The following is a 13246-nucleotide window of genomic DNA, read 5'->3' as shown; positions in this document are numbered from 1 at the left end:
ACATACAGGCAAACAAAATGAAACTAAAGCACTAGGTTAATTTAAACTTGCACATAAATCTGAAATAGTCGCAAAACCGAACTAAACAGAATTAAACACGCTTAATACGCCAAGGATAACTACAGACAGAACTGGAATACAACTAAGCCAAACAAATCACATACACAGTTTCAACGCTAAAAAAAAATAATACCAAAAATAATTGAAGGAAGGAAATTACCTTCTTCGGGTGCAGCGAAAGGGGTACGGGGTTTCGATATCCACTCGAACACCACAAATTTACTTCAAAACGCTGCGAATCCCGAATTTGTATACCCTCGAATCCAAACAGATGACAAGGGCAAAAACAGAACAAAAAATGGTGTGGATTTCGACTCGATATCAAACAATACTGCTAAAGAACTAATATTGTCTATGGGGGGGGGGGGGGGGGGAATTTCTGCGATTTCTCCGAATCCGAAAAAACCCTCCCTTTTTGGCATTGGAAAACTTGTATTTATAGGGTGGATTAGGTTTTTTCTCTTGAGAGGAGCGGGGATAGAGGAAGTGGAGGTGACAGAGGAAGTGGAAGTGACAGAGGAGCGTGGGGGGACAGGGTGTGGTGGAGAGGAGATGACGATGACGATGAAAGAGAGGAACGGGGGATGGTGTGACGAAGTGGGGGTGGCAGTGACAACGTGGGGAACAGGACATGGTGGAGACGAGGCGGCAGAGGGGAGTGGGGTGTCAGAGAGGTAACGTGGGGGTGATGAGGGAGAAAGGAGGGAGAAGGGGAGAAGGGAGAAAGGGGGGCGCGGCGTGAAAGAGAAGAAGAGATGAAAGGGATAGGGAACCCTAGTGGTTCATTTGTGCAAGACTCGGGTCGGGTCAAGGAGTTAATGGACTGGATATTGGGCTAAAATAGTGGACTGGTTGGGTAATTATTTGGGCTGAATTTTATGAATTGATCCGAAAATAGTACGGGTTGGTTGGGCTACTACATTTTAAATAAAAGACCTATTTAAATAACTTGTGTTAAAATATTACTCGATATAAAATATGCAATTATTAATGCTCAGATAAAAATGGCGTTGTAATAGCCGTGCAATAATATTTCGAAAATCCACAGTAAATAAAACTTTTATTTAATTATGCGAAGATAAATGCGATGTGAGTGCATAAGCCGGTAAAATGTGCTGAAATGATAAAATGTGAGTTATAATAATATTAATAATAATAATAATAATAATAATAATAATAATAATAATAGTAATAATAAAAATTAGTATTGTAATAGAATAGCAAAACGCCGACATTGATAAAAGGCTAGTAATTATAGTAAAATATAATATATATATTTTAATTTTCCAAAAATATTAGAAGCGTAAATAGGTATTTCGGAGGAGAGGCGGGACAAAATTGGGTGTCAACATGGGGTTCAGTTGAACCCCAAGTTGTAGTGCTCCATCCGCCTCTGCAAGAAAGCCATGTATAGGTGGACTATCTCTTTGATTCTGTGATCTTGTGATGTTACCTTCTGGAACTCCTATTAATCGCAGATGTTTTAAAGATAAGCACCTACACTCCAAACAGAGCAATATTATATCAAATCAATTAAATTTCAAATCCAACATCATATCATACTATTCTAAAAGTGGGAACATCCGAAGTGCAAAATTAAATTATCAAAATGTCTATCAAATATTGAACAACCATTTTACCCTTCAGTTAACTCTTATTTCCATCATATTTTTATACCAAAAAGTAAATCTACCTTCCAATAAGATGAGGTTATAAGTAAATGAAGTAAATAATAAAACACTGACGTGGAGTTTGTGTTTCAGCCTAGCACTTTAAGGCAATCAATGTATTCAATGTCATGGAAGTGCTTTAACCTTCCAGTATCTATTGCAAAAAAAAAAAAAATCGTAACGTAGCTACAAAAATATGGAGAGTTTGAGTAGTTACTTTGAATAAGTTAGTATAGACAAATTTCATTTGATCAATTTAACACAAAATTATATTCTTCTATTAAATGTTATTATTATATTTATATATAGTGAAAAATATAGAGACAATAATTCAGAATGTTAAATTCTCTATCCCGTCATTTTCAGCTTTTTCCTATTTTTGTGAAGGTTGTTTTAATTGAGAGCTCGAACTTGGGCAACAATGGTGAATATCGGTTATAGAGAGAGGGAGATGATAGTAAGTAATAGAGAGAGAAATATTTGGGGGATATTCTATTCAACCGTATGTAATGAGTATTACATCATCTATATATATACACTTATCTTTAACAACAATTAACTCACTAACTATCTAACTAATCAACATAACAAATCATGTACAACCCTCTACTGCACTGCTGACTAGATGTACAAGCATAACAACTATTCTATTTTCTACACTCCCCCTCAAGTTAGGTGGTGGAATATGTTCACCATCCCTAACTTGTCGATCAAAAAATCATGCTAAGCCTTCCCCAAGCCTTCAGTCAGTATATCAGCAGTTTGATCTCCAGTCTTGACATGTGAAGTTTGATTCAAACCTTGTTGAATTTTTTCCCAGATAAAGTGACAATCAATATCTATATGCTTTGTTCTCTCGTGATACATTGGATTGGAAGCTGTCTGTAGAGCAGCTTTATTATCACAAAACAATCTCATCGGCTGCTTAATCTACAATCCCAGTTATAACAATAACCCATGTATCCACACTAATTCAAACACTGTCCCTACCATACTCATGTATTCTGATTCAGCTGTACTTCTTGAGACTGTTGACTGTTTTGTTTATTTCCATGAGATTAGAGAATCACCTAACTTCACACAATACCCTGTCACTGATCTTCTTGTCATTGAGCATGATGCCCAATCTGCATCACAGTAAGCCAACACCTCATTTGAAATATTACTGCTCATCAGTAATCCAAGACCTGGCTGGCCTTTTATGTATCTCACAACACGGAGTGTTGTATCCCAGTGAGACTCCTTGGGTTCATGCATAAATTGACTCAGACTCTGTACAACAAATGAGATGTCTGGTCTTGTCATAGCTAAGTACAATAGTCTACCTATCAACCTCTGAAAACCAGATTTATCAAGTAGCACTTCATCCTTTTCTACTTCAATTCCTTGTGATCTCAGCAGTCTGTCCAGTTCAGCACTTGTTAGTTTCTTGTTTTGTTCAAGAGGAGTAGAAACTGGCTTGGCTCCCCGTAAACCACATTCTGCCACCAGCTCCAATGCATATTTCCTCTGATTCATTAATATTCCTTTGTTTGATCTTGCAAATTCTATTCCTAGGAAGTACTTCAAATCTCCCAAGTCTTTCATCTTGAAATTCAGGTTAAGTGTGTCTTTTTCTTCTTGAATTAGAGAGGCACTGCTTCCTGTAATTAAGAGGTCATCCACATAGACTAATATAATAACAATGTCAGTACCATGTTTCTTTGTGAACAAAGAATGATCCAGTTTACTTTGAGAGTATCCGGAATTCATAAGAGCAGAAGTAAGTTTAAGGTTCCATTGCCTACTAGCTTGTTTTAGTCCATATAGGGATTTGTGTAGCCTACACACTTTTGACTGTTGTGACTCCCCCTGGCTACCAAAACCCTGTGGGAGAACCATGTATACCTCTTCTAAAAGATCACCTTGTAAAAAGGCATTATAGACATCCATTTGACTAAGAGACCAAGAATACTTGGCAGCTAAGGCTATAACACACCTAACAGTAACCATTTTCACAATAAGGGAGAATGTATCACGAAAATCCAAACCCTCCTGTTGAGTAAAACCTTTGGTCACTAAACGAGCTTTGTATCTTTCAAGAGAACCATCAGCCCTGTACTTCACCTTATACACCCATTTGCACCCTATAGGTGTTTTACCAGCAAATAAGTCAACCACCTCCCAGGTTTTATTGTCACAGAGGGCTTGTATCTCAAGCTTCATAGCTTGGATCCAATTTTCATCTTGGGAAGCTTGTGCAAAAGTTGTAGGTTCAGGAATAGTGGTAGAAGACAAGAATGCTTTGTGGCTAGCTGAGATGAAACCATAAGAAACATAATTTGAGATAGGATAAGGAATAGAGGATTTATGATGAAAGTCATTTAACCAAGCAGGAGCTTTGACAACTCTTTGGGACTTTCTGCTAGGCTGAATGATAGATGGATGGGAAGATGTAGGCTGTGAAGGAGTGGGATTATCAGAAGAAGGAATAGAGGGCAGAGGCTGTGTGGTGTTAAAAGTAGTAGGACTGGAAGATGTGGAAGAACCCTGTGTAGATGGAATAGTGGAAGTAGAAGCAGGTAAATGAGTAGAACAAGTTGGGTCTTGATCATCAAATAATGGAAAAACAGTTGAAGTGGATTTATCTGAGATAGGACTAAAAGGGACTGCAGAATTGAAAGGTGAGTGCAGAAAATAATCTTTTGGATACTGGAAGGAAAAATATGTTCTTTGAAGGAAGCATCCCTACTTACTACAACAACATCTGATGCAATATCATACACTTTGTAACCCTTTTGTGTATTAGAATATCCAGGGAATACACCAGGGATGGACTTAGATGAAAATTTGTCTGAGTAAGCAGATTTGGTAGCATAACAGAGACATCCAAAAACTCTAACATGATCCAAAGAAGGTGGCTTATGATGAAACATCTCATAAGGAGATTTTCCATTTAATACAGTGAAGGGTATTCTATTTATATGATAGGTAGCTGTTAATGTGCAATCACCCCAGAATTTCAAAGGAGCATGAGCTTGAAATCTGAGTGCCCTTCCCATTTCAAGTAGGTGTCGGTGCTTTCTTTCAGCAACACCATTTTGTTGTGGTGTATGGACAAAAGAACTTTGGTGAATAATACCTAAGGAACTAAGTAACTGATTGCATTGAGTATTAAAGAACTCTAAGCCATTATCAGTTCTAAGTATTTTGACAGAAGTAGAAAATTGAGTCTCAACCATCACAAGGAATTGTTTTATCAAAATAGAAACATCACTTTTGAATTTCATCAAGTAAAAATAGGTCATTCTAGAAAAATCATCCATTACTGTGAAAACATATCTAAAACCATAATAGGTACATTGTCTATATGGACCCCATACATCCATGTGCACAATTTCAAAGGGAAATACAAACCTTTTGACACTAACTGGAAAAGGAAATCTAGTTTGCCTTGACAAAGGGCAGACTGTACAAGTGGAAGGCCTTTTATTTATCAACAGGTACTTTATTGAAGGAACTTGTTTCAGAACTTTAAGTGGGGCATGACCGATTATTTGGTGCCATATATCAATCTCTGATTGATGACAGTTTGTATTTGCGGCAGAAGTAGAATTTGGAATGGTGTGGTCATATGGAACTGTAGTTTGAGAAGATAAAGCCCTGGCAAATGGTGGCGATGATGTGGTAGTGGTGTCAAGGATGTAGAGACCACCTTGTACCCTACCAATCCCCTTCACCTTGCCATTGCAAAGGTCCTGGAATATACATACATCAGGGTAAAAAGATACACAACAATTCAATTCTCTGGTCAACTTTGAGATGGAAAAGAGATTATACTGAAAGTTTGGAATATACAGAACATTATCATGTTTGAAAAACTCAGATAGAGTTAAAGAGCTAGTATGAGTAATATGTATATAGTTACCATTTGGAAGATGGACTTTAGTGGAATTAGAAGGAGGAACAGGTGTTGGATGATTAATCAGATCCAAACTACAAGCCATATGATTCGTGGCCCCTATATCAACTATCCAGTACTGAGTGGTGTTAACTGCAGTAAAACAACTACAAGTGCAAGTAGGAGAATGAGCATGTATACTTGCCATGTTTGATGCCATCTCAGGCTGCATGGCATGTTACACCTTGGGGTTGAACGCTGAGCTCCGTAGGCGTCAACCTCCCCTCAATAGGACATTGGGGTAAGGAAATACGGACGTTGCAAGTTGGGATGGTAGGCTAGGACATAGCCTGCGCGAACGCGCCGGGGAGTGGCACGAACGCGCAGGAGGCCACGGGCCAACTCAGCGCGAACGCGTCACCACAGGGCGCGAACGCGCTGAGCAAAAATTTCAGGCTCGGGATAGGGATGCATATTTTATGATCTGAACATAAGACTACATATATATATATGACATTTGTAAACCGTATAGTGCAAATTAGTTCATACATTGCGTGATGCGAAGCCCTCGTTGCGATAGGCTAAGTGGGGCCCACCCGTCGGAGTTTTATAAAGGACATATGATGAGACATATGAATAGTATATGGAAAGTTGAGCAAGTCCTAAGAAGGACCCATAAGCCAAAAATGAGTGTAGGCCCTCCAAAAGAACGATTTAAGGGAACGTTTTCGGATGATCTAACTTCGAGGGGCCAAAACGATATTATAGGTTTGGAATTTCGAAAATCACCAAGAATTAAAGTTGTAGATAATTTAATTATCTTTCCAACCATATGTCGTGGGCCCTCACACGATATCGGGATCAGGAGTTATGACCTTTTTACTGAACGAACGTCCAGTCAGGAAATTTAACTCTGCGCGAACGCGCCCAAAGGGGGCACGAGCGCGCAGAAGCTTTTTATGTCGGTTCTGGGCAGAACCCAGAACCTTATAAAAAGGGGTAAACCCCCCATTTTTTCAGCAAATACACTCAAAAACCTCCCAAATTTTCTAGAAAATTCCCCAACATTTCCACACCCACTTTTTAGCCCAAACCAAGTATAATTTCCCAATTCCAGTCCGGATAGCGTATAGTTTTCGCTGCAGAATCGTATAGCGACGTGTGGTGGCCTAAAATTAGCGTGGAAAAGTGAATATAAAGCAATATTAAAGGGAGAAAGGTATGAATCTCTTACTATTAACGCTATTCTTGGTTTACTATGGGAATAGAACGATTAGGTAGCCGTATAACGGAGTAGTTGGTTGAAAAATCGGATAAATATCATATGGGGTGTCTTATGGAGTATGTTGATGTTAATGATGATGTTATTGTTGTTATTGTTGTTGGTTGCTGGTAATTATAATTTCGGGCTAGAGATATAAACAGGGGAGGTGCTGCCGAAATTTCGGCAGATCCTAGAAAGAGTTAATTTAAAGGCTTAGGATAAGCATTTGGTAACGAGCCTAATGATAGTATGAATTCCCTTGATTGTAGATTTGCGAGATCGAGAAGTAGAAATTGAGCGATAAATAAGCTTCAAGGTATGTAGAGCTGTCCTTCTTTCTTTTGACATGTCTTAGATTTAAGTGATGAATGATATGAAATTGGGGTAATTCTATCCATAAGTTCCGAGTATGATTCATGATTCTTAATCACTTCTTGGTGCGATAACTCTTAAGTGATTGAGCTCCCCTCTTCAGTTCCCTATACGATGAATATATATAAGCTCCTATTCTGTTCCGAAGGGAACACCCATAAGGTGCTAGTTGAGTTGTGCATATGGTTTTACTAATGATTTCGAGGAAACTAGTTTTATACTAAAGGAAACATAAATCTTGATTTTCAAAACCACTCCGAAGGGGGTGCGAGATTTTACTATTTCATTTCATTTACGATTTATGTTTACATTCCATAGCATCATCTCTTTGTATGGGTATTTGTAGATTAAGTTGTGTTGACATGGTTGTGATATTAAGCCGAAAGCGGCTGCCCGAAGGGGCCATCATTATTAAGCCGGAAGCGGCTGCCCGAAGGGGCCATCGTTATTAAGCCGGAAGCGGCTGCCCGAAGGGGCCATCGTTATTAAGCCGGAAGCGGCTGCCCGAAGGGGCCATCATGACTACGCCGGAAGCGGCCGTCCGAAGGGACTATTGTGTTATTAGCCGGAAACGGCTACGAGTAGGATATTCTATATTTATATTTATATTGTGTATGCTAGAATTTGTGTAAGGGACCACACGACATGGTTCAAAATGTTGTTCCAGGTTACTCCCGGTTTGATTCCTAAACTTGTTTATTGCTGTGTTTTCTTGTTTATGATTCAGCACTGCTTTACATATTCAGTACATATTCCGTACTGACCCCCTTTCTTCGGGGGGCTGCGTTTCATGCCCACAGGTGCAGATACTCGCTTCGGTGACCCGCCAGTTTAGGACTCCCTTTCCGCTATTCTGGAGAGCTCCGTTGTTCTGGAACCTAGATTTTGGTACAAACTCCCTTTTGTTGTATATATATATGTTGTCTAAGGGTACGACGGGGCCCTGTCCCGTCATATTTCACTGTTGGAATTCTTAGAGGTCTGTAGACATGTATGTGGGTTGTGCTCCGATGCGATCAGTTGTGTATATGATCATTATGTGGGTTCCATCGCTATAGCAGCCTTGCCGGCTTGTATTTATTGTTATATTGTTGTAGCAGCCTTGTCGGCTCGCTTGTGTTAGCGTATCGTAGTGGCAGCCTCGTCGGCTTGCGTATGTGAATATGATGCAATAATGTTGACAGGTATGTATGGGTGTCCAGCTCGGGCACTAGTCATGGCCCACGGGGCTGGGTCGTGACATGGCATCCCTATCAAGTCTTTGCAAAATCTCTTTATATTGTTGAGGGGAGAACATAGGAGCATTATAGTGGCTCTGTGGAAAGGATGGCTGCTGATATCCACAACTGGTTCATGTCTGTGTATGACTATGACCCTGTCCATGCTCAAATTGATTAAATTCAAGATTTGCACCATTGGTTACCCCAGAGTTAATTTGTGCTCTGTGATCAGTAAAAACATTCCCATAGTTGGCATTATAAGCTCTAGGATTATATGCAGAACCTGTCACGCCCCGAACCATGGCCTGGGCGTAACACGGCACTCGGGCCTCACTTGCATGTGTCCGAGCGAACCTCATGACTTGCTTGTCAACATGGGCATCAAAACAATATAATCTATATGATGCAATTTAAATAAATCATGAAAATGTAATTTGCGGAATAAAGTCTTGAAATTATCTCATAGTATGAAATATCATGGAAACACAATAGTTTGCAAACATAAAAGCATAACTGACTCTGTGAACTAACATATGTCTATGAAACCTCTAAAACATGTCTGAATACTAACTACCAGGACATGGCCCTGGACTACCATAAACTAAATACTAATGCAGACTCCATGTTGAACCCCGAGAGAAATGGGGCTCACCAATAAGCTGATATCTGAAGTGATCCTACTGCGCAGATGTATGCTCCTGAAAATCGGTATCTGCACCGTGAAGTGCAGGCCCCGGGCAAAAGGGACGTTAGTACATGGTGAATAGTACTAGTATGTAGAACCTGCTGAAATGAAGAACATGGCACAACATAGATATAGGATATGAACTGAAACTGAATGTAACTTGAACATGAACATGAAACGTGAGTGAAGTCTTAAAACAGTAATCAATAGAAATACTTGTATGTAAAACTACTTTGTATCGTGGGGAATGCTATAGTATAACCGACAACATGGTCTGGTACTTGCGTCCTATCAGCAGAACACTCACAACCTTGCCAGGGATATGAGATTTAAGTAATAATAAGCATGTAAGGATCCAAACTGCATAATGAAGGTGTTGCCTCCTTGCTGACAACCCTTATCCTACGGTGGCTACGTAGTTTCAGGCTATCTGAGCCTTCTCGGTTAACTAAGAAATTCCCAAAACATGAACATAATATAGTTGGCTAAGAAGCCCATGATTTTCGTGAAATAACTTGTAAATAACTTGTAATCATGATTTCACGAAATAACTTGTAAACGTGGTTTCATGAAATATCTTGTAATATGGTTTCATGAGATAACTTGTCATAGTCTTGCAAACATGTTCTTGATTCATGAGTAATAACAATAGTTCATAATTATATATATATAATTGACTTGAAAACATGCTTGTAACTTGCTACATAAAATCATAAAGTTTCATATAAACATACTGAGAATACATGAGGAAGAATTCATGATTCATGGATTAAGCTAGGGTTCCTAATAACCGTAATGGAAGATTAGGAATACAATAACGAATATAGATACAAAATTCATGTACATAAATACATAAATACGGGCTACCAATATGTTGGGTTTAATGCCCTAGGGTTTGAACTTCATGGATATCAAGAAACGGAGCATGGGGAAGAACGTAGAGATTCCTTCATGTGGATGGAAGTTCTACATACCTTAATTGCTCCAAAACTTGAATTAAAGACTTGAGCTTTGAAGAAGATTTCCAAAATCTTGAATTCTTGAACCTTGAGATGGGTTTTCTTGAAAACCCTAGTTTTAGAATGATAATTTCTTGTTTATATTACAAGGATAGGTGTTAGAATTGAGTTGGAATAATTTGAGTAGGCTTACCTTGGTGTTCTTGATGATGGAAGAGGGTAGGAAGTCGTTCTAGGGCTTGAAGGAATGAAAAATAATAAGTTTAACTGATATGGACGAATATATAGTGTTCTGGAACTTTGCACTTTACGTCCAGCAAAATACTGGCCGTATTTCAGTTTACGGGCCGTAAACTGCAATACGGTCCGTATTCTGCAATATGGACTGCACTGCATCTCTTCAGTAAAATGGCCATAACTCTTTGCACAGATGTCTGTTTGACCCCCGTTAGATACCGTTGGACAGGTATTTCAATTCTCTACAACTCTCATCAAGGAAGGTTTCCCAAATTCCAAACAAGTTTTGAAATACGGGCCGTAAAGTGAAATACGGTCCGTATTTAACCATATGACCTCAAAATGTCAAATTCCAGAATGTTCAGAAATTCTTGGTTGCAGTTTACGGGCACTGTTCATGGTCGTAAATTGAAATACGACCACTGTTCATGGGCGTAAACCACCATATCACAACTGAACGGAAAAATTTCAATTCCCACATTCTTTATCTGATGTTCTAAGTCTAGGATCGTGGTCAAAACTTTCGTTAAAGGTACGGGGTGTTACAGAACCATTGTGAAGTCTACCATTGTCTAGATAGTTTCTCCCAGTATTAGTCCTTCCATGTTGCTGGTCTCTTGGTTGACCTCTGTAATTACCATTCCCTCTTTGCTTGGAATTCTTATCATCTCCTTTAGGATTGTACAATTTTTGTCTAGGTGGGTAACCAACCAACCTGTAACACACCTTTTCAGTATGACCATTTCTATGACAATGGTTGCAGTACCCCTCACCATTTCCATGTTTCTTAAACTTTCCATATTATCCTGCTGCTAAGGATATAGTGTCATGCATGTTCATCTTCCCCATAGCCTGTAAAGCATTAGAAGCCATGTTTGATTGCATCCTCTGACCCTCATCTTGTATCAATAACCCATATGCTTGATTCAGGGATGGTGGTGGTATTGTCATTAGGATTTGACTTCTAGCCTGACTATAAGTCTCACTTAATCCCATAAAACATTGTACCAATCTTTGCTGTTCCATGTGGTCAGCATAGTCTTTTGCCTTGTCACAACATTGTGGAATAGGTAACAAGGCCGATAGTTTTCCCAAGTAGTTTTCAATTTTGCAAATTATTCAGATATTGACATATTCCCCTGGACAGTGTGACTAATTTCCTGATGAACTTGACATATCCTAGTCAAATCTTTCTCTTAAATCCTTCCAGACTGCAGCTTCATTTGATAAATGAACCATCCCACATGCCAATTCCTTGGACATGGTGTTCATAATCCATGGTAATACGAAAGCATTACACATTTCCCACTCATATTCTAAATCACCTTTGAATAGAGTTTTTACACATTTTCCAGAAATAAAACCTATTTTATTCTTAACTAATAACGCATTAATCATAAACTTGTTCCACATCAAGTAGTCATCAATACCCGTTAATTGTTGAGTAATTAAAATTCTACCTGGAGTATCAGCTGGGTGCAGATACAGTGGATGTCGAGGATGTATCTCTGTTGGCTTGTCCACAATTGCCGCTTCAAATTGTTCGAGATTAGCCCTATTAGCTATCAAGAAATTACTAATCTTTTACAAAATTCAGTGTAAGTGAGTGTAAATTTGTACAATGAGTACAAATTTAAGATGAACCGACTCGATTCTAGGGTTTCGATATCGATTCTCAATCAGAATATCATATATCGCCCTTTTTTAAACAAAAGGAATGACAGAAAATTGGGAAATTAAATTTTGTTGAATTTGATCTATCTTTCTTCACCGATTTCACTTCGCTAACCCTATCTCGCTCCTTGTTACGGATCGATAACGAACCGCTCTAATACCATGTTGAAATTGAGAGCTCGAACTTGGGCAACAATGGTGAATATCAGTTATAGAGAGAGGGAGATGATAGTGAGTAATAGAGAGAGAAATATTTGGGGGATATTCTATTCAACCATATGTAATGAGTATTACATCATCTATATATATATACACTTATCTTTAATAACAATTAACTCACTAACTATCTAACTAATCAATATAACAAATCATGTACAACTCTCTAATGCACTGCTGACTAGATGTACAAGCATAGCAGTTATTCTATTTTCTACAAAGGTGATGCGTCCTGTTTGTTTTTCCCTACACTTTGGAGGTACTCTTTACTTTCTTATTCTTTAAAAATTTTGACTTATTTTACAAAAATTAGAAGTGTCTAAATACATTACTGATATTTGGCACAAATAGTTAGATTTAGTGTCATTTGCACTTTACTTCTTAGCACTTTAATCGCAGTTTTTAATGCAAATTGTTGTATATGATCTTATGTTGGTATGCTTGTATGAATAGGTACAACAGGGACCAATGGAGGGTATTCTGAGCAGTTTTTGATTGAATCCGAGGCTGTGTATGTTGGTTGAACTTGGGAAAGAAGTTCCAGCACTTGAAGGCAGAATCCGACCGCTGAAGGGTCTCATGCGCTGGCTATGCGTCGCACAGCCAGCGCACAAAAACCCCATCTCTGAATCTCAGACAGGCCATGCATTAGCCATGCGCCGTACAAGCAACGCACAGAGAAGATCATGCGCTGGCCATGCGACGCATAGCCAGCGTACAAGCGGCGTCAGTTGTCCCACTTGGATCGGGAATTGGGCCAACTTATCTTATATTTACCCTAGCATATAAATAGTCGTTTTGAACATTAGAAAGGCGCCTTGGACGAATTTTGAGACTTGTGAAACTCTTTCTAGGTTTTATTCCTCTTCTATTATTTTTCTTTACATTTAAACCCTATGTTAATCATGAATTCTTGTTTCCATTCTCGAATCATGTGTAACTAAACACCGTAATTCTGGGGTTGTGGCGTAGCCATGAATATTGATGTTTGACAAGTATTTTAATCTTA

Source organism: Lycium barbarum, chromosome 2, assembly GCF_019175385.1.
Source record: "Lycium barbarum isolate Lr01 chromosome 2, ASM1917538v2, whole genome shotgun sequence".
Lineage (NCBI taxonomy): Eukaryota > Viridiplantae > Streptophyta > Magnoliopsida > Solanales > Solanaceae > Lycium > Lycium barbarum.
The sequence above is the reverse complement of the archived record's forward strand: the minus strand, read 5'-3'. Positions refer to the sequence as shown.